This window comes from Papio anubis, chromosome X, assembly GCF_008728515.1.
Source record: "Papio anubis isolate 15944 chromosome X, Panubis1.0, whole genome shotgun sequence".
In the NCBI taxonomy this organism is placed as follows: domain Eukaryota; kingdom Metazoa; phylum Chordata; class Mammalia; order Primates; family Cercopithecidae; genus Papio; species Papio anubis.
This window is the reverse complement of record NC_044996.1, coordinates 58,612,296-58,638,370: the sequence shown is the minus strand read 5'-3', so window position 1 is coordinate 58,638,370 and position 26,075 is coordinate 58,612,296. Positions and strand designations below refer to the sequence as shown.

General features: G+C 36.8%; 1 non-coding gene across 1 annotated transcript; it reads right to left on the bottom strand.

Moving 5' to 3' along the window:
• Window positions 1–22,337: 22,337 nt before the first annotated feature.
• Window positions 22,338–22,445, bottom strand: LOC116272206. The gene has a single exon (XR_004180933.1). It is a non-coding gene; the product is annotated as a U6 spliceosomal RNA (small nuclear RNA).
• Window positions 22,446–26,075: the final 3,630 nt, after the last annotated feature.

Below are 26,075 nucleotides of genomic sequence, written 5' to 3'. Positions count from 1 at the left end.
CCGTATCCCAGAGGTTTTGGTAGGTTGTGTTACTATTACCATTCAGTTCAAACGATTTTTAAATTTCCATCTTGATTTTCTTATTCACTCAATAATCATTAAAAAGCAGGTTATTTAATTTCCCTGTATTTGCATAGTTTTGAGGGTCCCTGTTGGTGTTGATTTCCTTGATTTCCAATTCTATTCCACTGTGATCTGAGAGAGTACTTGATATTATTTCTATTTTCTTGAATTTATTGAGACTTGTTTTGTGACCTATCATATAGTCTATTTTGAAGGATGTTCCATGTGCTGATGAATAGAATGTATATTCTGCAGTTAGTGGGTGGAATATTCTGTAAATATCTGTTAAATACATTTGTTTTAGGGTATAATTTAAGTCCACTGTTTCTTTGTTGATTTTCTGCTTTAAAGACCTATCCAGTGCTGTCATTAGAGTATTACAGTCCCCCCAATATTATTGTGTTGTTGTCTATCTCATTTTTTTAGTTCTAGGAGTAATTGTTTTATAAATTTGGGAGCTCCAGTGTTAGGTGTATATATATTTAGGATTGTGATATTTTCCTGTTGGACTAGTTATTTTATCATTATGTAATGTCCCATCCCTAGCGGAATGGGGAGAACACCACATCAAGGAAGCATTCCGTGGGACAAAAGAATCTGAACAGCAACCTTGAGCTTCAAATCTTCCCTCTGACATAGTCTACCTAAATGAGAAAAAAAACAGAAAAAGAGTTCTGGTAATATAACAAAACAATGTTCTTTAACACCCCTAAAACATCACATTGAGAATAGGAGCAGTATTATTTATTTCTTTTCATAGAACTTTATTTTTATCTCTTGCTTTACTGCTGATGAATATATGAAACATGCAATAAGAGATTCAGTAGAATTCATGTGTTAACAACGAATATCTTTATCTCTTTTTCAATTTCAGAGACAAATTTTTACTAATTCAATGTTAAATATAATACCTGCTGAAGAATTTGTATGGATTATTCCTGGGTTAAGAATGTTACCTTTTATTCCTTGTTTGCTAAGAGTTTTGTACATAAATGACACATGAGTTTTAATTATTTTTATGCTTATATTGAAAATTGTCTCCTAACATAAATGTGTGTAGAAAAAGATGACTCTAAAAATGGAATACAGTATGTTAAAAATAACTGTTCTTATTATATTCAATTATGTTGTTTGACAATATTGATCCTGAGTCACAAATGATATAAAAGCTGGAAGATTAGATTACTTAAATGAAAATCACGGTCTAACTGAAAGATTTGTGGATACTAAAATATTATTAATTATTTTCTTAGACTTAACCATTCAGGAGAGATGGTTATCTCTTTGTATTCAATAAAGCTATCCCTGGAAGATGGCTGATCTTCCTTTGGTAACCTACAGTTGTAGAAATTTGTATAAAAATGGCTGAAATTATTTCCTTCCCTGCAACCATGCCCATTTGCAAGGTGACTTTGTGACTCTTTCCATCAGGAGAAGGAGTTTATTTCCCTGTCCCTTGAATGTGAACATTCCATTAAATTCTTCGACTTTGATCAATAGAATGTGGCTGAAATTATACTGTGTCACTTCACAGCCTTGATGTTGAGAGGTCTTGAACAATCTTACACTCTTTTAGAATTCTGCTCAGCTATCTGGTGAATAGTTTGACAGCTTTCTGGATGATGACAGGCATATAACCCAATTGCCTGTTTTCTTCCCTGAAAGCCAGTCAAATGCGAAAAGTAAACCTACCTACCTGATTTATAGTTGACTGCCAAGGGCAGAAGAACTGTCTAGTTTGAATTCAGTCAAAATTGCTAATCCATAAAATCATAAACTGAACAAATAGTTGTTATTTTAAACTACTAAATTTGGGGGTGGTTTAATATGCAGAATAAGCCATATGCTATATCTGTATGAAATATCAGTTTGTTTTTATCCCAGAATTTATTCATTCAGCCAGTCACTTATTTGACTACTATGAAAAAAGCATCTCTTATGTACTAGTCACATGTTTATGTACTGGGATTGAGCACTAAGCAAAATCGAAACAGTACCTTCATCATTCTGAGACTTGTGAACAGAGGCAGAAAATAAAGAACATAAAAAGTAAAATATTGGTATCTTAGATGGTTGTAGGTGCAATTATTGTATTAGGTGGTGAGGATATGTTTTTGTAAAATTAAAGAGAAAAAATAAACATAGAGTAAGAAGTGAGATCAGGAAAATGTTTCCTTCCTTTGAGAGAAATAGCAGCATGTTTAAATATTGGTTAGGAAGCTCTAGTAGAGAGACAAAAAATTGGTGACACAAAAAACATGACACTAATTTATCCTCGCTGTAGTAAGAATGCAAGAGGAGCCTGTTTTCCACGGAATACTAATAGGAGAAGTGCACTTCTGGCCTGGTCAAAATGGCCAACAGCTATTTCGTTTGTATTTCAACTGTGCTCATGTAGAAAGAGAGAATAAAGTTTTTTAAAAAGAGGTGGAAAAGAGTAGAAGAAAATCCCTCACACACTTGCTTTTCATACTACTTGGCAGTTGCAAAATACGTGCTCAGTCCATATGCTACATTCAGAGCCTGTGTGCTCAGAGGGGCTCTAATGACATGGCAAATAATTATATGACTATGCAGCTGTCTGACTTCATCCGTACTCTCCCTTCAGCTAGCTTTCAGTCTTACTAATCTGTGATTATGATCAGCAAATACTTTGAGACAGAATGGGCTCGTTGGAGCTGCAGAGTAATACTATAATAGTAACAATATCACCTTACCCAATCTGCCCCAGCAGTGCCAGGGACACAAGATGAATCCATAAGCTTGGGAAATAAGATGTCAGCCTGCTAATTAGGAAGACAGGAATTGGTTTCTTACTTATCCACCGACTCACTCTGCCCTCAGCAAGTCACATTGTCTCCCGTGGCATTATCATCATTACAAAGAATAAGATGGTTTCTGCCTTCTTAGATACATTGACAATTTACACATATTCAGAAGCTCTAAAAATGTGAGAGAAAAATATACTTTAAGGTAATAAAGTCAGTGTTTTTTGTTTGTTTTGTTTTGTTTTGTAATAGCAGTTTGTTTTCATGTTAGGCAGATGACAAGTGGATAAAACTCCCCGTTTTCTGGAATGACTTCAAGCCTTTGAAACATAAAAGTCTCAGGGGTGGGGCCAAGATGGCCAACTAGAAACAGCAGCAATCAGAGGCTCCCATTGAAAAGAACCGTAACAGCATGCAGATCCTGCACCGGCAACCAAGGTATCCAGGTTCTGTCATCAGAACTGACTAGGTGATTGGCGTGAACCACGGACAGGAAGGAAGAGCAGTGAGGTGTGATGGCCCACCTGAGAGCCACATGTGGCAGAGGAGCCCCCATATCCCAGCCAAGAGAGATGGTGAGCGAGCGTGCTATCCAGCCTGGGATAATGTGCTTTTTTCACGGAACTGTGTAACCCATGCATTGGAAGATTCTACTCGTGAGTCCATGCCACCAGGGCCTAGGGTCCCAACTGTGGAGCGATGAAGATTCTCAACAGCCACTAAGCTAGAATCTGCTTAAGTCTGCCGAGCTCCCAGGGGGAAGAGTGGCCAGCACCACAGCTATGGCTGTCTGCTGTCTAAGTTGTTTGAGCTTCTTGGAAGAGAGATGACAGCCAATCCTGGGACTGACAGCCACCCAACACTCTAATCTCCCAGGGCACGGGCAGGGCAGCAGCCATCTCCATAGCTCCAGGCTGCGCTTTTCCTCTGCTGGAGCAGGGGATGCTGGATGGCTTGGTCCCAAGGGGTATCCCCCACAGTCTAAAACACCTGCTGTGGCAGACTGCAGACAGAGTGCCTCTTCAGGTCCGACCTTGACCCATCTCTCCTCACTGGGTGGGGCCTCTTTGCAGGAACTCCAACAACTCCAGCCAGGGGATCAGGGACAGAACTCTGATCTCCATGGGCCTGAGCCCATAGGAGGAGAGGTGGCCGCAGTCGCCACAAACCAGCAGACTTAGCCTTTCCTCCAGCTAGTTCTGAGGAATCCAGGGAACCCAGACAAGTGGGTTTCCTGCAGTGAAGCACACCTCCAACAAGGGACAGTCAAAGTGCTTTGTTAAATGTGTCCTCTTCCCCGTGCCACCTAACTGCGTGAGACCCTCCAACAGAGGTTGCCAGACACCCTATACAGAAGCATACCTACTGGCATCATGTCTGTGCCCCTCGATGTCAGAGATCCCAGAAGAAAGAGCAGGCGCTCATCTTGACTGTTCTCCAGCCCCCTTGAATGACATCTCCAGGCACAGGAGTGAACCAGATGAATAGGGCCTGAAGTAAACCCCTAGAAAACCGCAGCAGCCCTACAGAAGAGGGACCTGACCATTGAAATAAATAAATAAATAAATAAATAAATAAATAAATAAATAACAGAAAACAACAAAATAGCACCAACAAAAAAGTCCCCATAAAAACCCAATCCAAGGGTCAGCTGCCTCAAAGATTGATACTGCACAAACTCATGAAGATGAGAAAGTATCAATGAAAAAAATGCTGAAAATCCAAAAGTCCAGAGTCTCTCTGATCCTGCAAATGATTGCAATGCCTCTCCAGCAAGGGTGCAGAGCTGGACAAAGGATGAGGTGGATGAATTGACAGAAGTGAGCTTCAGAAGGTAGGTGATAGCAAACTCTGCTGCGCTAAAGGAACGTGTTCTAACCCAGTGCAAAGAAGCTACGAACCTTGATAAAATGTTACAGGAGCTGCTAACTAGAATAACTAGTTTAGAAAGAAACATAAATGACCTGATGAAGCTGAAAAACACAGCATGATAACTTTGTGAAGCATACACAAGTATCAAGAGATGAATCGCCCAAGTGGAAGAAAGGATATCAGAGCCTGAAGACCATTTTTCTGAAATAAGGCATGCAGAAAAGATTAGAGAAAAAAGAATAAAAAGGAATGAACAAAACCCCTGAGAAATATGGGACTCTGTAAAAAGACAAAACCTACAATTGATTGGACTACCTGAAAGAGATGGGGAGAATGGAAGCAAGTTGGAAAATACACTTCAGGATATTATCCAGGAGAACTTCCCCAACCTAGCAAGATGGGCCAACATTCAAATTCAGGAAATAAAGAGAAAACTACTAAGATACTCCACGAACAGAATAACCCCAAGACACATAATCATCAGATTCTCCAAGTCAAAATAAAGGATAAAAATGTTAAGGGCAGCCAGAGAGAAAGGCCAGTTCATCTACAAAGGAAGCCCATCAGATCACCAGCAGACCTCTGAGAAGAAACCCTACAAGCCAGAAGAGAGTGGAGGCCAATATTCAACATTCTTAAAGAAAATTATTTTCAAAGCAGAATTACGTATCCAGCCAAACTAAGCTTCATAAGTGAAAGAGAAATATAATCTTTTTCCAGACAATCAAATGCTGAGGGATTTTGTGATCACCAGGCCTGCCTTGCAAGAGCTCCTGAAGAAAGCACTAAATATACAAAGGAAAAAAATGGTACTGGCAACTGCAAAAACATACCAAAATATAAAGACCAATGACACCATGAAAAAACTGCATTAACTAGTGTGTAAAATAACCAGATAGCATCATGATGACAGGATCAAATTCACACATAACAATACTAACTTTAAACGCAAATGGGCTAAATGACACAATTAAAAGACACAGACTGGCAAATTGGATAAAGGGTCAAGAACCATCTGGATACTATATTTAGGAGACTCATCTCACGTGCAAAGACACACATAGGCTCAAAATGAAAGGAAGGAGGAAAACTTACCAAGCAAGTAGAAAAAAAAAAAAGGAAAAACAAAAACCAAATGCCAGGGTTGCAATTCTAGTCTGTGACAAAACAGACTTTAAACCAACAAAAATCAAAAAAGACAAAGAAAGGCATTACATAATGGTAAAGGGATCAATTCAAAAAGAAGAGCTAACTATCTTAAATGTATATGCACCCAATACAGGAGCACACAGACTCATAAAACAGATACTTAAGAGACCTTCAAAGAGACTTAGTCTCCCACACAATAACAGTGGGATATTTTAACACCCCGCTGTCAATATTAGACAGATCAACAAGACAGAAAATTAACAAGGATATTCAGGATTTGAACTCAGCTCTAGATCAAGTGGACCTGACAGACATCTAGAGAAGTTTCTAACCCAAATCAACAGATTATACATTATTCTCAGTGCTACATGGTGCTTATTCTAAAATTGACCAAATAATTGAAAGTAAAACATTTCTCAGCAAATGCAAAAGAACTGAACTCATAACAATCTCTCAGACCACAGTGCAATCAAATTAGAACTCAGGATTAAGAAACTCACTCAAAACTGTACAACTACATGGAAATTGAATAGCCTGCTCCTGAATCACTCCTGGGTAAATAATAAAATTAATACAACTATCAAGGAATTCTTTGAAACCAATGAGAACAAAGAGAAAATGTACCAGAATCTCTGGGACACAGCTAAAGTAGTGTAACAGTCTCAGGATACAAAATAAATGTCCAAAAATCACAAGCATTTATATATACCAACAACAGATAAGCAGAGAGCCAAATCATGAATGAATTCAAATTCACAATTGCTTAAAGAGAAGAAAATAACTAGGAATATAGCTAACAAGGGATGTGAAAGACCTCTTCAAGGAGAACTATAAACCACTGCTCAAGGAAATAAGAGAGGACACAGACAAATGGAAAAACTTTTCATCCTAATGGATAGCAAAAATCAATATCATAGAAATGGCCATACTGCCCAAAGTAACTTATAGACTCAATGCTATTCCCATCAAACTACCATTGACATTCTGTACAGAATTATAAAAAAACTACTTTAAATTTCATATGGAACCCAAAAGGAGCCTGTATAGCAAAGTCAATCTGAGGCAAAAAGAACAAAGTTGGAGGCATCATGCTATCTGACTTCAAACTATACTACAATGCTACAGTAAGCAAAACAGCATGGTACTGGTACCTAAAAAGATATATAGACCAATGGAACAGAACAGAGACCTCAGAAATAACATCACACATCTACAACCAACTGATGTTTAACAAACTGGACAAAAACAAGCAATGGGGAAATAATTATCTATTTTAAAATGGTGCTGGGAAAACTGGTTAGCCATATGCAGAAAACTGAAGCTGGACCCCTTCTTTACATTTTATACAAAAATTAACTCAAGATGGATTAAAGACTTAAATGTAAAACCCAAAATCATAAAAACCCTAGAAGAAAATCTAGGCAAAACCATTCAGGACATAAGCATGGGCAAAGACTTCACGATGAAAATGCCAAAAGCAATTGCAACAAAAGCAAAAATTGACAAATAGTATCTAATTAAACTAAAGAGCTTCAGCACAACAAAAGAAACTGTCATCAGAGTGAAAAGGCAACCTACAGAATGGGGGAAAAGTTTTGCAATATACCCATCTGACAAAGGTCTAATATCCAAAATCTACGAGGAATTTAAACAAATTTACAAGAAAAAAAAATGAAAAAAAGTGGGTGAAGGATATAAACAGACACTTCTCAAAAAAAGACATGTATGTGGCCAACAAACATATGAAAACAAGCTCAGCATCACTGATCATTAGAGAAATGCAAATCAAAACCACAATGAGATATTATCTTACACCAGTTAGAATGCCGACTATTAAAAACTCAAGAAACGATAGATGCTGTCAAGGCTGTGGAGAAATAGGAACGCTTTTACACTGTTGGTGGGAATGTAAATTTGTTCAGCCATTGTGAAAGACAGTGTGGCAATTCCTCAAAAATCTAGAACCAGAAATACCATTTGACCCAGCCATGCTATTACTACGTATATACCCAAAGGCATATAAATCATTTTACTATAAAGGCACATGCACATGTATATTTATTGCAGCACTGTTTACAATAGCAAAGACATGGAACCAATGCGAATGCCCATCAATGATAGACTGGATAAAAAAGATGTGGTACATATACACCATGGAATATTATGCAGCCATAAAAAGTAATGAGACCATGTCCTTTGCAGGAACAAGGATAAACCTGGAAGCCATCATCTTCAGCAAACTAACACAGAAACAGAAAAGCAAACACCATGTTCTCATTCATACGTGGGAGTTGAACAATGAGAGCACATGGACACAGGGAGAGGAACGACACACATCCAAACCAGTTGGGGGGTGAGGGATGAGAGAAGGGAGAACATTAGGACAAATAGCTAATGCATGTGGGGCTTAAAACCTAGAGGAGGGTTGATGGGTGCAGCAAACCACCATGGCACATGTATACCTATGTAACAAATCTAAATGTTCTGAACTTGTACCCTATAACTTAAAGTAAATTAAATTTTAAAAAAAGTTGCTTCCTTAAAAAGATAATTGTAAGGTATGGAGGAAATACACAGAGCAGGAACTGGAAATGAGGAAAGAGGCTAGAAAGTATTGATAAGAATAGAGTATCAATGGATAAATGGAAATGCAGAGTAACTTTCTTATTTAAGTTCATTGATGTTCTATCAGGGATATAGTTATAGTTCTGAGATTGTTTATCAATAGAATCATATAGAAACATTTTATTTCCATTAAAAATATAATTACAAGTGTTTATAAGTTAAAAAAAAAAAGGAAATATAAAACTCTCAAGTGTTACCTTCAAAATTCTCTTTTGGTGGGTTGGTACTAAAGTATAATGTGGGAGGCGTTGGCCTAGAAAGTTTTTCCCTCCTGGTTCTGTCATCTCCACCAACCCTAAATACCACTAGAAACAAGAAGTTTTATTTTAATCTGATTGATTTCTCCTCAGTTCAACAGAACACAGCCATGTCAACTCAAAGCAAAACCAACCACTTTCCAGGAGGCTCAGGTTGTTCAATTTACTTCTGAGCCCTGCTATAGCTTTATAGAACCTTCCATCAATTCGAAGTTCCTCTATTTATACCTTTCCAAACAAAAAGGAAATATGCTGTTCATGTAGCGTATTTATGTTTATTTCTTCATTCATTAATGAAACAATATTTCTGAGCAACTACTATGTTTAAAGCATGATGCCAAGGACAAAATAGTAAGACACACATTGCCTTATCTTCTTAGAGCATATTAAGCTAGCAAAGTGAAGACTCAAACTAGATTTATTAGTATTTTTTGCATGTGGAAGAAAGGAAAATAAACATTCAGAGGAGTGTATATACCCTCTCATTTCCATATGACTTTCAATACCTTTCTGTGAAGAAGGTACACTTCCTTGCCCTATTGACATCACTTTAGGCTATGTGATTTGCTGTGGCTGAAGAAATATGTGTAGTACGGACAGTTTGCCAAATTTTAAATAAAAGCTCTAAAAGCCAGCATGTGGTTTCATCAGTTCTCTTGCTTTTCCCTTCCGCCATAAGAGTAGTAGGTCCTGGTTGGGGCCGCTCCTTAGCCTGGATCCAGAAAGGAAGAAATCATGTGGAACAGAAGCAGAATTGCAGCCAGCCTGCAGCCAACAGGTAAGGCAAGTGAGAAGTAAATGCTTGTAATCTCCATGAGTCTATAAAAGATATTTGTTTTCATTCATTTGTTTTCTAATTCAAGAATTTCTTTATGCTTTTGAAGTGAAATAACCTAATTTACAATAAAGAGAAAAGGACATTGAACTATGAGTGGTGAAGTTTGATGTGTGCCTCTTTATGATACAAATTGTCATAAGACAAAATTTATCATGTTTTGTAACCAATGAGAAATTTCAGAAGGGTGGTATAACCTGCAATGAGAATAAAGATATTAAGGGAGCAATATTAGCAATAGATTTTATGGGTGTCATAATAAAACTTTTTTCACAGTACTCCTTATTAGGTAAAGTTTGGCCTAGAATTTAAAACTATTTATTAATAATATTTTTCTGAATTTGCCCTTATTGTGGAATATTGTAGACATTATTCAATGTTAGAGCTGAAAGAAATACTAGAGATTACTTAGTTCCAGCCTTTCATCTGATGATTAAAGGAACTGGTGGAGGGTAGTAGAATAAGTTACTTAACTAAAATTCCACAGTCATTTATGACAAAGCTATGATTCTAGACCTACTGACTCCAAGTCTAATTTTCTTCTAACTACACGTACTGCCTTCATCAGAGAGTGTCATAGTTGGGAGCATATGAAAATAAGAGTACTATATGCCGGTATTGTACTAAACATTTTACATACACGATCCCATTGAATCTTTAAAATAACTCATTTTACCAAGGAGTGGAGAGATTAATGAGGTTAATTACCAAGCCCAATAACTGATAATTAGTCGATGTCTGAGTAGAGATAGAAAGCTTGGCAATCTAACTCTTGAATCAGTTTTCTAAACCACAGGGAAAGAAAAGAACATAATAATATTGAGATGAGGGAAAGACTGGGTACAGAATTGGCAATCAAAACAGTTATTATTTTTTAAAATGAGCACTTGTATAAAAGCATCCACAGTCCTAAGTTCACCTGTAAAATATCACACATAATATATTAGACTCCTTTGAGGCCCTGGCACTCAGTGTACAAGAGCCAAGCCTATTTTAGACCCATGAGGTACTGAGCTGACAATGGCAAATTATGTGAAACTCTGAAAGGTAAATTTCTCTTAGAGCCCCCAGCTCCCTATCCCAGGAAGAGCTGCACTATAAGCATATTCTGAGTGTTGCTATCCTCTCAATACTTTTACTAAATGAAACAAACATCTAGCAAGGATTTATAGGAAAGCAGAATTACTAGGTCGCAGTAATTTTGTGGAAATTTTGTGAATATTTTCAGTATACTCTCCGCCCCTTAGGCTGTGATAGAAGGTGGAACCCAGCTGAAGGGCGTGCTGAAGGCTTAGTCTCAGTTGATATTATTATCACAGTTTCCACTTCTCAGGGCTCTTTTGCCCAGAGGACTCTGCCTAAACACTCTCATCATGGCTTGGCATGAAACTTCAATAAATATTTATTAATGAAAGGACTCTGTACCTTAGGCAGTTGGAAATGTTTTATTTCACTTGGCCTAAGTATCGTTAGTACAATTGTGCAGAGTAAGTGTTCATTGTTTATGTATAAAAATGCTAATGATTTTTGTATGTTGATTTTGTATCCTGCAACTTTCCTGAGTTTATCACTTATTACAGTTTTTGTGTAGTCTTTATTTTTTTTTCAAAAAACAAAGATCGTAACATCTGCAAACAAAAATAATCTGACTTATTATTTTCTCATTTCCATGCCTTTTGTTTATTTTTCTTGTCTGATTGTTGTAGCTACGACTTCCAGTACTACGTTGAAAAACAGCTTTGAAGGTAGGCATCCTTGTCACATTCCAGATCTTAGGGGAGAGTCTTTTAGTTTTTCCAGATTGAGTATGATACCTGACTGTGGATTTGTGGTATATGGCTTTTATTATATTGAGGTCTGTTCCTTCCATATGTAGTTTTTTTGAGAGTTTTTATCTAATGTTCAATTGTATTAAACATTTTCTCAGCATCAGTTGAAATGATCATATGATTTTTATTCTTCATTCTGTTGATATGATGTATCTTATTGATTGATTTGTGTATGTTGACCTTCCTTGCATCCAAGGGATAAATCCTGCTTGGTAATGATGAACAATCTTTCTAATACATTGTATTAGTTAGGGTTCTCTAGAGGGACAGAACTAATAGAATATATGTATATATGAAAGTGATTTTATTAAGGATATTGATTTGCATGATCAAAAGGTGAAGTCCCATGATAGGCTGTCTGCAATTTGAGAAACAAGGAAACCAGTAGTGGCTCAGTTGGGTCCCCAAACCTCAAAAGTAGGAAAGCTGACGGTGCAGTCTTCGGCGTGTGGCCAAAGGCCTGAGAGCTCCTGAAAAATACCTGATGTAACTCCAAGAATCCAAAAGCAGAAGAAAGTAGAGTCTGATGTTCCAGGGCAGGAAGCATCCAGCACCAGGATGGGAGAAAGATGAAGGCCAGACTCAGAATCTGCTCATTCCACTTTCTTCTGCCTGCTTTATTCCAGCTGCCCTTGCTGCTGATTAGATGGTGCCCACCCAGGTTGAGGGTGGTCTGCCTCTCCCAGTCCACTGACTCAAATGTTAATCTCCTTTGGCAACACCCTCACAGACACACCCATTAACAATACTTCGCATTCTTCAATCCAATCCAGTTGACACTTAATAGTAGTCATCACATGTATTATTAAATTCAGTTTGCTAATATTTTCTTGAGGATTTCTGCTTCAGTTTTCATCTGATATATTGGCCTGTAGTGTTCTTTTTTGACGTGTCTTTGTCTGGTTTTGGATTTGGGTAATACTGGCCTCATAGAATAAGTTTGGAAATATTTCATCTATTTTTTTGGAACAGTTTGAGTAATATTAGTACTAGTTTTTCAAATGTGTGACAGAATTCAGCTGTGAAGTCATCAGGTCCTGGGCTTTTCTTTACTAAGAGACTTAATTACAGTGTCAACATTATTCCTTGTTATTAGTCTATTCGGGTTTTGGATTTCTTCCTAGTTCAACCTTGGTAGGTTGTATGTCTCTAAGAATTCATGAATTTCTTCTAGATTTTCCAATTTATTGGCATATAGTTGCTCATAGTAGCCACTAATGACCCTTTGAATTTCTGCAACATCAGTTGTAATGTCTTCTTTTTTATCTATTATTTTATTTATTTGAAATTTCTCCCCCACCTTTTATTTTTTAGTCTGGCTAAAGGTTTGTCAATTTTGTTTATCTTCAAAGAACCAACTTTCTGTTTCCTTCACCTTTTTTATTGCTTTCTCCATTTTAAATTTATTTATTTTTGCTCTGATCTTTATTTTTTTTCTTCTTCTTCTAAATTTGGGTTCAGATTGCTCTAAATTTTCTAGTTCCTTAACATGCATAATTAGGTTATTTATCTGAAGTTTTTTCTCTCTCATTTGATGTAAGCACTTATAACGATAAAATTTCCTTTTAGTACTGCTTTGGCTGTATCCCATAGGTTTTGGTGTGTTGTGTTTTTATTATCACATGTTTCAAGAAATTTTTCACTTTTCTTCTTAATTTCATGATTGACTCACTGGTCATTTAGGAGCATATTGCTTAATTTCCACATGCTCACATAGTTTTAAAAATTCCTCTTATTTATTTGTAGTTTTATTCCATTGTGGAGAGAAAATATGCTCAATAATAGTCCAAATGCTTTGAATGTTTTACAACTTGTTTTGGTATCTAACATATGGTCTATTCTTGAGAATGATCCATGTGCTAAAGAGAAAAATGTATATTCAGCAGCTGTTAAATGAAATGTCTTGTAAATATATACTAGGTCCATTTGTTCTTTAGCGCAGATTAAGTCTGATGTTTCTTTGTTGATTGTTTGTCTGGAAGATCTGTCCAGCGCTAAAAGTGTGATTTTAAAGTCTCTAGCTGTTATTTTATTGAGGTCCATCTTTCTCTTTAGGTCTAACATTTGCTTTATATATCTGAGTCTTCCAGTGTTTGGTGTATATACATTAAAACTGTTTTATCCTCTTGCTGAATTGACATATTTATCATTATGTAATGACTGCTTTTGGTCTCTTATTACAATTTTTGTCTTGAAGTCTATTTTGTGTAATGTAAGTAGCTACTCCTATTTTCTGGTTCACATTGGCGTGAAATATTCTTTGCATCCCTTTCTTTTCAGTCTATGTGTGTCTGTATGCAAACTGTTTTTCTTGTAGGCAACAGATAATTAGGTTTTGTTCTTTCATTCATTCAACCTATGTCTTCTTATGGAAAAGTGTGATTTATAGTCAATGTTATAATTGATAAGTAGGGACTTACTCGTATCACGTTGTTATTTGTTTTCTCATTGTTTTATTATCTGTCTTTCTTCTTTTCTTCCTTCTTGTTTTCTTTGTAGTGAAGATGATTTTTTCTGGTGGTATGCTTTAATTACTTTGTTTTTTAGTTTTTTATGCATTTTTTATTGTGTGTTTTTCAATTTGAGGTTACCATGAGGCGAACAAATACTTTCATATAACCCATTATTTAAAAGTGATGATTACACTCACTGCAGAAACAAATATACAAAAAAAAACCCTAAATTAAAATTCTCCAATTTATTTTTTGCCACTATTTAACTTTTTGTTGTTTCTTGTTATAACCTATTCTATTGTCTATTATTTAAAAAGTTGTTGTAGTTATTATTTTTGATTGGCTCATCATTTCATCTTTCTACTAAGAGATGTTTACACACCACAATTACAGTGTTATACTATAATGTGTGTTTCTCTCTGTGCTTATTATTACCAGTGACTTTTGTACCTTCAGATAATTTCTTATAATTCATTCTCATCCTTTTATTACAGATTTAAGATTTCCTTTTAGTATTTCTCATAGGTCAGGGCTGGAGTTGGTGAGATCTCTCAGCTTTTATTTTCCTGGAACTGCCTTTAGTTCTCTTTCATGCTTAAAAGATATTTTTACTGGATAAACTAGTCTAGGGTAAAGAGTTCTTTTTGTTGTTGTTCTTATTATTTTGTGTATTTTTTTAAGTTCAGGGGTACATGTACAGGTTTGTTACATAGGTAAACTTGTGTCATGGGAGTTCATTGTACAGATTATTTTATCACCCAGGTATTAAGCCTAGTACCCACTGATTATTTTTTCTGAGCCTCTCCCTCCTCCCACTCTCCACCATCCAATAGGCCCTCGTGTGTATTGTTCCTCTTTATGTGTCCGTGTGTTCTCACCATTTGGCTCCCACTTATAAATGAGACCATGTGGTATTTGGGTTTTTGTTCCTGTGTTAGTTGCTAAGGAAAATGGCCTCCAGTTCCATCCATATCCCTGCAAAAAACATGATCTTGCTCTTTTCTTATGGCTATGTGGTATTCCATGGTGTATTTGCACCATATATCCTTTATTTAGTCTATCATCGATGGGCATTTCGGTTGTTTCCATGTCTTTGCTATTGTGAATAGCGCTGCAATGAACATGTGTGTGCACATGTCTCTATGATAGAACGATGTATATTTCTCTGGGTACATACCCAGTCATATAAATACTTGGTTGAATGGTATTTCTACTTTCAGGTCTTTAAGGAATTGCCATGCTGTTTTCCACAATGGTAAAATTTTACACTACCACCAACAGTGTATAAGCATTCCTTTTTCTCCACAACCTCACCAGTATCTGTTATTTTTTGACTTAATAATAGCCATTCTGACTGGCATGAGATAGTGTCTCATTGTGGTTTTGATTTGTATTTCTCTAATGATCAGTGCTGTTGAGCTTTTTTCATATACTTGTTGACTGCATGTATGTCTTCTTTTGAAGTGCCTGTTCATATCCTTTACCCACTTTTTTTTGTTTGTTTTTGGTTTTGTTTTGTTTTTGTAAATTGGTTAAGTTCATTATGGATGCTGGACACTAGACCTTTGTTGAATGCATACATTGCAAAAGTTTCTCTCATTTTGTAGTTTGTCTGTTTACTCTGTTAGGAGTTTCTTTTGCTGTGCAGAAGATTTTTAGCTTAATTAAATCACATATATCAATTTTTGCTTTTGTTGCAATTGTTTTTAGCATCTTTATTATAAAACCTATTCTTGTGTCTATATCCTGAATTGTATTGCCTAGGTAGTCTTCCAGGGTTTTTATAGTTTGGGGTTTTACACTTAAGTCTTTAATCAATCTTGAGTTAATTTTTACATATAGTGTAAGGAAGGGGGCTAATTTTAATCTTCTGCATATGGCTAGCCAGTTTTCTCAGCACCCTACTGAAAAGGAAATCCTTTCCCCATTGCTTATTTTCATTAGGTTTGTCAAAGATCAGATAGTGATTGGTGTGCAGCCTTATTTCTGGATTCTCTATTATGTTCCATTGGTCTATGTGTTTGTTTTTGTAACACTACCAATTCGATTTTGGTTACTGTAGTTCCGTAGTATAGTTTGAAGTTGGGTAGTGTGATTCTTCCAGATGTGTTCTTTTTAATTAGGATTACTTTGGCTATTCTGGCTCTTTTTTTATTCCACATGAATTTTAAAATTATCTTTTTCTAGTACCGTGAAGAAAGTCAATTGTAGGCCGGGCGCGGTGGCTCAAGCCTGTAATCCCAGCACTTTGGGAGGCCGAGACGGGCGGATCACGAGGTCAGGAGATCGAGACCATCCTGGCGAACACGGTGAAACCCCGTCTCTACTAAAAAAATACAAAAAAACTAGCCGGGCGAGGTGGCGGGCGCCTGTAGTCCCAGCTACTCCGGAGGCTGAGGCAGGAGAATGGTGGGAACCCGGGAGGCGGAGCTTGCAGTGAGCTGAGATCCGGCCACAGCACTCCAGCCTGGGTGACAGAGCAAGACTCCGTCTCAAAAAAAAAAAAAAAAGAAAGTCAATTGTGGTTTAACAGGCATAGCATCGGATCTATAAATTGCTTTGGACATTTTAATGATATTGATTCTTCCTATTCATGAGCATGAAACGTTTTCTATTTGTTTATGTCTTCTCTGATACCTTTGAGCAGTGGTTTGTAGTTCTTGTAGCAATCTTTCACCTCTCCAGTTGATTTTTGTATCAACTTTGATTTTGTATCCTGAGACTTTGCTGGTGTTGTTGATCAGCTTAAGAGGCTTTTGGGCTGACAGTATGGGGTTTTCCAGGTATAGGATTATATCATCTTCACACAGGGATACTTTGAATTTCTCTCTTCCTATTTGGATGTACTTTAGTTCGTTATCTTGCCTGATTGCATTGGCCAGAACTTCTAGTACTATGTTGAATAAGAGTGGTGAGAGAAGACATTCTTGTCTTGCACTGATTTTCAATGGGGATGCTTTTAGCCTTTGCCCATTCAGTATGATGTTTACTGTAGGTTTGTCATTGATGGGTCTTATTATTTTTAGGTATGTTTCTTCAACACCTAGTTTTTCACATAAATGCATGTTGAATTTTCTTGAAAATCTTTTCTGCATCTATTGAGATAATCATCCTTTTATTTGTCCTGAGTTTGTTTTATGTGATGAATCGCATTTATTGATTTGCATATGGTGAAATTACCTTGCATCCCAGAAATAAAGCCTACTTTATCTTGGTGGATACATTTTCTGTTGTGCTTCTGGATTTGGTTTACCAGTATTTTGTTGAGAATTTTGGCATCGATGTTCATCTTAAGTATGAAGCTAAAGTTTCCTGTTTGTTTTTCATTGTTTTTTTGTTTGTTTTTTTGGTTGTTGTTGTTGCTGTTGTTTTTTATCTCTTCCAGGTTTTGGTACCAGGATGACACTGGCCTCGTAGAATGAGTTAGGAAAGAGTCTCTCCTTCTCAATTTTTGGAATAGTTTCAGCAGAAATGGTACCAGCTGTTCTTTGTACCTCTGATAGACTTCAACTGTGAATCTGTCTGGTCCTTGGCTTTTTTTGTTTGGTAGGCCATTTATTACTGCCTCAATTTTAGAGTTTGTTATTGGTCTGTTTAAGGATTCAACTTCTTTCTGGTTCAGTCTTAGGAGGGTTTGTGTGTCCAGAAATTTACCCATTTCTCCTAGATTTTCTAGTTTAGGTGCATAGAGTTGTTCATAATATTCTCTGATGGTTGTTTGTATTTCTATAATGTCAGTGGTAATATTCCTCTTGTTGATTCTGATTGTATTTATTTGAATCTACTATTTTTTTTCATTAGTCTAACTAGTGATTTATCTATTGTATTAATTTTTCTCAAAAACTAGCTCCTGGATTCACTGATCTTTTAAAGGACTTTTAGTGTCTATTTCCTTCAGTTAAGCTTTTATTTTGGCTATTTATTGTCTTTTGCTAGCTTTGGAATGTGTTTGGTCTTACTTAGTTCTTTAGTTATTTTTGTTGTGATGTTAGGTTGTTAATTTGAAATCTTTCAAAATTTTTAATATGGGGATTTAGTGCTATAAATTTCTCTGTTAACACTTCTTTAGCAGTGTCCCAAAGATTCTGCTATGTTGTATCTTTGTCCTCATTAGTGTCAAAGAATTTCTTGATTTCTTTTTAAATTTCATTATTTTTCCAAAAGTCACTCAGGAGCATGTTATTTAATTTCCGTGGTTTTGAGTGAATTTCTTAGTCTTTATTTATTTATTTTATTTTATTTTATTTTGTTTTGAGACAGAGTCTTGCCCTGTCGCGCAGGCTGGAGTGCAGTGGCGCGATCTCCGCTCACTGCAAGCTCCGCGCCTTCCCTCCCTTCCCCCACGCCCCGGTTCATGTCATTCTCCTGCCTCTAATTTTGTTACCCTCTGGTCTGTGAAACTGTTGGATATGATTTCAGTTCCACTGCATTTGTAGAGGAGTGTTTTACTTCTCATTATGTCGTTGATTTTAGAGTAAGTGCCATGTAGCAATGAGAAGAATATATATCTTGCTGTTTTTGAATGGAGAGTTCTATAGATATCAGATTCATTTGAGTTAGTGCTGAGTTCAGATCCTGATTATTTTTGTTACTTTTCTGTCTCAATAATTCATCTAATACAGTCTGTGGCATGTTAAAATCCCCTACTATTATTGTGTGGGAGCTTAAGTCTCTTTGAAGGTCTCTAACTTGCTTTATGAATCTGGTTTCTCCTGTGTTGGGCGCATATACATTTAGGATTGTTAGATCGTCTTGTTGAATTGAACGCTTTACCATTATTCAATATTCTTTTTGTCTTTTTAGATCTTTCTTGGTTTAAAGTCTATTTTGTCAGAAAGTAGAATCGCAACTCCTGCTTTTATCTGTTTTTCATTTGCTTTGTAGGTATTTCTTTGTCCTTTTATTTGAGCCTGTGTATGTCATTGCATGTGAGATGAGTCTCTTAAAGATAGCACAGCAATTGTTCTTGGTTCTTTATCCATCTTGGCATCTGGTGTCTTTTAATTGAGGCATTTAACCTATTTACATTCAAAGTTATTGATATGTGTGAATTTTATTCTGTCATCATGGTGTTAGTTATTTTGCAAACTTATGTGGTTGCTTTATATTGTTAATAATCTGTGCACTTCAGTGTGTTTTTGTAGTGGCTGGTAACAGTTATTTTTCCTCCTATTTATTGCTTCCTTCAGAAGCCCTTATAAGGCAGGTCTGGTGGTAACAAATTTACTCAGCATTTGTTTGTCTGAAAAGAATAATTTTTCTCTTTTACTTATGAAGCTTAGTTTGACCAGATACAAAATTCTGGGTTGGATTTTTTTGTTGTTGTTTAAGAATGTTTAATATTGGCCCCCAATCTATTCTGGTTTGTAGAGTTTCTGCTGAGAAGTCTGCTGTTAGACTGGTGGGCTTTCCTTTTGTAGTGGCCTCGCCTTTCTCTCTCCTGCTTTTAGCAGCTTTTTCTTTCATTTTGGCCTTGGAGTACCTGATAATTATGTGTCTTGAAGATGATCTCGTGGAGTATCTTACTGGGGTTTTCTGCAATTTCTGAATTTTAATGTTGGCCTCTATAGCTAGCTTGGGGAAGTTCTTAAGGATGATATCCTGAAATATGTTTTCAAAGTTGGTTTCATTCTCCCTTCTTTCCAAGTTGGTTTCATATTATGACTTTGAATAATCTTTCTACCTCTATCTCTTTCTCTACCTTCTCTTTAAGGCCAATAACCCTTACCTTTGCATTTTGAGGCTATTTTGTACACCTTGGAAGCATGTTTCCATGCTTTTTTTCCGTTTTTAAAATTTTCTGACTGTATATTTTCAAATACCCTGTCCTCAAACTCACTAATTGTTTTTTCTGCTTTATTTATTCTGCTTCTAAGAGGTTCTGATGCATTTTTTCAGTATGACAGTTGCAGTTTTTAAGTAAAAAAAAAATCTGCTTGGTTTTTAGAAGTTATTTTAGTCTCTTCGTTAAAGTTATCTGATAGAACTAGGAATTCCTTCTCTATGTTCTATTCTTTTTATTCCATAGTTTTCTTTCATTTTCTGTCTGAAGGGTCACACATCTCTCTATCTCTCTGCAGGACTAATCCTTTGTGCCTTATGCAGTTCATTTGGTGAGGCCATATTTTCCTGGATGATATTGATGCCTGTAGGTATTCATCAATGTACAGGAATTGAAGAGTTAGGTATTTATTGTAGTCTTTATAGTCTTTATAATCTGGGCTTCTTTATGCCAGTCATTTTTGGGAAGGCTTCCCAAGCATTTGAAGGGACTTGGGCCCCAAGCCCAACAATGCTGTGGTTTCTGCATACGTGTAGAGGAGCTACCTTGATGACTTTGTTTAAGATACAGAAGAACTATCTGCATTACCAGAGACTCTTGTCCTTTATCATGACTTTCTCCCAAAAACATGGAGTCTCTCACTTTGCTGACCTACCTGAAAATGGAGGTGTGGTGATGCGAGCATGCTTTTGGCCACCACCCTGGGATCTTGCTGAGTCAGACCTGAAGCCATCACAACACTGGGCCTTGCCGAAGGATGTTTCCTTCAGGCTGGCAAGTTTCCCGAGGCCTTGGGCGTGTCCAGAGGTGCTGTCTTAGATTCAAAATCCTTAACAATTTACCTCATATTGTATTCTACTTCATCTAAGCTGGCACACAAATCACAATACAAAGTCCTTCCCACTCTTTCCTCCAATTACCACAGGCATGGGTGCCTCTCCCTGTGGCCACCACAACACTGGTCCTCAGGGGGGTCTGCCAGGCCACCACAGATGTTCACTTAAAGCTAAAGTGCTGTTTTGACACCTTATGGTGCATGCTACCAGTCCTGGGACTCACCCTTCAGGGCAGTGGGTTCCCCTTTGGCCTAGAGCAGGTCAAGAAATGCCATCCTAGAGTCAAGTCATAGAATTCGATACCCCAGGAGCATTCTTGCTGCTCTGCCCCACTGTGGTTGAGCTGTGGTTGGTTGTGGTTGTGGTTGATTTTTGTGGCTGATTTTTGTTTTTCGTGATGGTGCTTTATTTTGTGCGCAGATGGTTGCTAAAAGTTGGTGTTCCATCGGGGAGTGAACGATGAAATCTTCTCTTCCACTATTTTGCTCCAGCCCATCTAGTTGATTACTTTTAATTTCACAAGCAATTTTAAAGAAATAAATAAGACTACTATAAGCTCACACACAAATCCCTGCTCTAGGTTTGTTAGTGTTTCTTACACAGAAGATTAAAACTTGATTTTATTGGTTTTGTTTTGATTTTAATTTTGCAAACAGACAGTACTTCTGTTTATAAGTTCAAAAACCAAATTATGTAAAAGTATGGCCACATTAAAGAAGTCTTGCTTTCCCTTTCTTCTTATCCATTCTCCCCACATTATAGCTCAGGTGTTGGCAAAATATTTCTATAAAGGGCAAGAAGTAAATATACTAGACTTTCAGGTCATATGTTCTCTCTTGTGGTTATTCAGTTTTGCTGTTGTAGTGAAAAAGCAGCCATAGACAATACAAAATCAAATGGGTATGGCTGTGTTCCAATAAAACTTTATAAAAACAGGCATTAGAGTCATGAATGTGGAAAAAATAACAAAGAAAACAAGCAATAGGCCTGCTGGCCATAGTTTTCTATCTTTGATGTTGGTAATAGATTTTATTAGTTTATGTCTTATTTCAGGCTGATGTAGTAAATTACTATAGACTGGGTGGCTTAAACAACAAATATTTATTTCTCATAGTTCTGGAGGCTGAAAGTTCAAGATCAGAGTGCCAGCATAATTGGGTTCTGATGAAGGCTCTCTTCCAGGTGGTGGGCAGCTGACTTTTCTTTCTACTATATCCTCCCATGAGGAAAAGAGAGCCAGATAGGTCTCTGGTTCTCTGGTCTCATATAAAGATACTAATCCCACTTATGAGGACTCTACCCTCATGATCTAATTATCCCCGACAAAGGCCCCATTTGCAGTTACCCTCTAGGATTAGATCTCAACATACGATTTTTTGGAAGTCACGAACGTTCAGTACATAACGGTTTATTTATATGCAAATACAAGAATATGACTATACATTCTCATGCCACATTTCTTATTCAAAAGTTAAGATGTACCACTGCTCTATACCCTTAAACAGTATATATTATATTGTATATTTTGGATACCTTTCTATACAATACATAGAGAGCATTCTCTTTTTTTTTTTTTCAGTCTGTATTCTATTCCATTGTATGAATACAAAACAGTTGATTTAACCAATCTTCTGTTGATAGATTTTTAAAGTTTTCTAACACTTTACAATTAAAAACAACACCTGGTGAAAACCTTGGAAATACATTATTCATATGTGTGTAGGTGTATCTGATGGACAGAATTCTGAACTTGAGATTGCTGAATCAAGGGGTAAACACATTTGCAATTTTGGAAGCTATTGCTAGATTAACTTTTGTAGAGTTTTACCAGTTTCACTTTCAGTATAATATATGAAAGTACCTGTTTCTAATTTATAAAATATATCCAAGAATCATTGTGTCATCTTTGTGCAGAGGCCATGGTAATCTTCTCTAAATTATTCCAATTATAGTATATATGCTGCTGAAGTGAGCATCATGAAGTAATTTTTAATTTAATAATGGATGAATGCTTTTGAGTGGCATGCAGTCAAAGACAGCACATACTGTAAGACTCCTTCTTTCCGTTAAACCTGGAGCAGACACAGAGAAATGGTTTTGCTGGAGAGCTGTAGCCTTTTTTTTTTTTTTCCCAGAGTGTTAATTGAAGGGAAGCCACTTCACCTTAAGCTCCAGCAACACATGTATCTGTGCACTATCTAATAGGAACAGAAGCGGTCAGAGAGTTGGAAAAATTTCATGAAGGTCTAACATTTGAGCAATTGCACACAAAGATAGAGTTCTCTGCTGATTGTATATCAGCCTTAACATAAGAAAGTGGCTTGTCCACTATGAACCAACATGGACTGTGGTAAAATTCAGCAGAGGACAAGCAATGATGCAATTGATAAAAGAGAAATTTGGGAAGTTATTTGATAAAAGACAAAAATTTGATGGAATAATAATAATAAAGACAATGTTTATTTATTTATTTTTTTTTATTATACTTTAAGTTCTAGGGTACATGTGCACAACATGCAGGTTTGTTACATATGTATACATTATGCCATATTGGTGTATTTTCACCCATCAACTAAATCATTTATCAGAGTCTCAACTCCCAAGTACCACCCCCTCCCCCCTCCCCCTCCCCATGTGGGTCGGTGTGCGGTGTCACCTTCCAGGTGCAGTGATCTCATTGTTCAGTTCCCACCTATGGTAGAAGGACATTTCGTTTAGCTGCATCCATGTCCTACAAAGGACCACGAAGATTCACCCTTTTTGCCTTAAATGCATAAAGTATTCCATGGGTATATAGGTGCCACATTTTTTCTTAATCCTAGTCTGTATCACTGGTGGACGTTTTCGGATTTGATTCAAGTCTTTTATAGCTGAATAGTGCTGCAATAAACATCGTGTGCATGTGTCTTTAAGCGGCGCCAGTTTACTGAAATCAACTTGAATAATACCCAGTAATGGGATGGCTGAGGTCATGTGGTGATTCTAGTTCTAAATCGCCAGGGAATCCACCATACCTGTTTTCCACAATATAAATTTGAACCAGTTACAATCCCACCAACAGTTAAAAGTTTTCCTATTTCTCCACATCCTCTCAGCACCTGGCTGTTTCCTGGCTTTTTGTAGCTGCCAGGCAGCTGGTGTGAGATAGGTATCTCATTGTAAGTTTTGAATTCACATTTCTCTGATGGCTGATATTGTGAACATTTTTCATGTATCTATTGAAACATGATGTTCTTTTTGGGGTGTGGCTGTATCCTTTGCTTGCTTTGATGGGTTGTTTGTTTTCTTGTCAATTTGTTTGGGGTTTGCCTCTGTGGTTCTGGATGTGGCACTTTGTTGTAGGATGGGTAGATTGCAAAACTTTCTCTCCCATTCTGTAGGTTACTATTCACTCTGATGGTGTTTTGCTGTGCAGAGCTCTTTGGATTTGATGGATGCCCATTTTGGCATCGAATTTTCACTTTTGTTGCCATTGTTTTTGGTGTTTCAGACATGAAGTCCTTGCCCATGCCTATGTCCTGAATGGTATTGCCTAGGTTTTCTTCTAGGGTTTTTACAGTTTTAGGTCTAACATTTAAGTCTCTAATCCATCTTGAATTAATTTTTGTATAAGGAATAAGGAAAGGATCCAGTTTCAGCTTTCTACTTATGACTAGCCAGTTTTCCCAGCACCATTTATTAAATAGGGAATCTTTTCCCCATTTCTTGTTTTTGTCAGATTTGTCAAAGATCAGATGGTTGTAGATGTGTGGTCTTATTTCTGAGGACTCTGTTCTGTTCCGTTGGTCTATGTCTCTGTTTTGGTACCAGTACCATGCTGTTTTGGTTACTGTAACCTTGTAGTATAGTTTGAAGTGAGGTAGTGTGATGCCTCCAGGTTTGTTCTTTTGGCTTAGGATTTTCTTGGCAATGCAGGCTCCTTTTTGGTTTCATGTGAACTTTAAAGTAGTTTTTTCCAATTCTGTGAGGAAAGTCATTGGTAGCTTAATAAGGATGGCATTGAATCTATAAATTACCTTGGGCAGTATGGGCATTTTCACGATACTCATTCTTCCTATCCATGAGCATGGAATGTTCTTCCATTTGTTTGTGTCCTCTTTTATTTCATTGAGCAGTGGTTTGTAGTTCTCCTTGAAGAGGTCCTTCACATCCCTTGTAAGTTGGATTCTTAGGTATTTTATTCTCTTTGAAGCAATTGTGAATGGGAGTTAACTCATGATTTGACTCTCTGTTTGTCTGTTACTGGTGTATAAGAATGCTTGTGATTTTTACACATTGATTTTGTATTCTGAGACTTTGCCGAAGTTGCTTATCAGCTTAAGGAGATTTCAGGCTGAGACAATGGGGTTTTCTAAATATACAATCATGTCATCTGCAAATAGGGACAATTTGACTTCCTCTTTTTCTAATTGAATACCCTTTATTTCTTTCTCTTGCCTGATTGCCCTGGCCAGAACTTCCAACACTATGTTGAATAGGAGTGGTGAGAGAGGGCATCCCTGTCTTGTGCCAATTTTCAAAGGGAATGCTTCCAGTTTTTGCCCATTCAGTATGATATTGGCTGTGGGTTTTCATAAATAGCTCTTATTATTTTGAGATACATTCCATCAATACGGAATTTATTGAGAGTTTTTATAGCATGAAGGGCTGTTGAATTTTGTCAAAGGCCTTTTTTGCATCTATTGAGATGATCATGTGGTTTTTGTCTTTGGTTCTGTTTATATGCTGGATTACATTTATTGATTTGTGTGTGTTGAACTAGCCTTGCATCCCAGGGATGAAGCCCACTTGATCATGGTGGATAAGCTTTTTGATGTGCTGCTGGATTTGGTTTGCCAGTATTTTATTGAGGATTTTTGCATCGATGTCCATCAGGGATAATGGTCTAAAATTCTCTTTTTTTGTTGTGTCTCTGCCAGGCTTTGGTATCAGGATGATATTGGCCTCATAAAATGAGTTAGGGAGGATTCTCTCTTTTTCTATTGATTGGAATAATTTCAGAAGGAATGGTACCAGCTCCTCCTTGTACCTCTTGTAGAATTTGGCTGTGAATCTGTCTGGTCCTGGCTGTTTTTTGGTGGGTAAGCTATTAATTGTTGCCCAATTTCAGAGTCTGTTATTGGTCTATTCAGGGATTCAACTTCTTCCTGGTTTAGTCTTGAGAGAGTGTATGTGCCCAGGAATTTATCCATTTCTTCTAGGTTTTCTAGTTTATTTGCATAGAGGTGTTTATAGTATTTTCTGATGGTAGTTTGTAAGTTTGTATTTCTGTGGGGTCGGTGGTGATATCTCCTGAATCATTTTTATTGTGTCTATTTGTTTCTTCTCTCTTTTTTTCTTCATTAGTCTTATTAGCAGTCTATCAATTTTGTTGATCTTTTCAAAAAACCAGTTCCTGGATTCACTGACTTTTTGAAGGGTTTTTTTGTGTCTCTATCTCCTTCAGTTATGCTCTTAGTTACTTCTTGCTATCTGCTAGCTTTTGAATGTGTTTGCTCTTGATTCTCTTGTTCTTTTAAGTGTGATGTTAGGGTATCAATTTTAGATCTTTCCTGTTTTCTCTTGTGGGCATTTAGTGCTATAAATTTCCCTCTACACACTGCTTT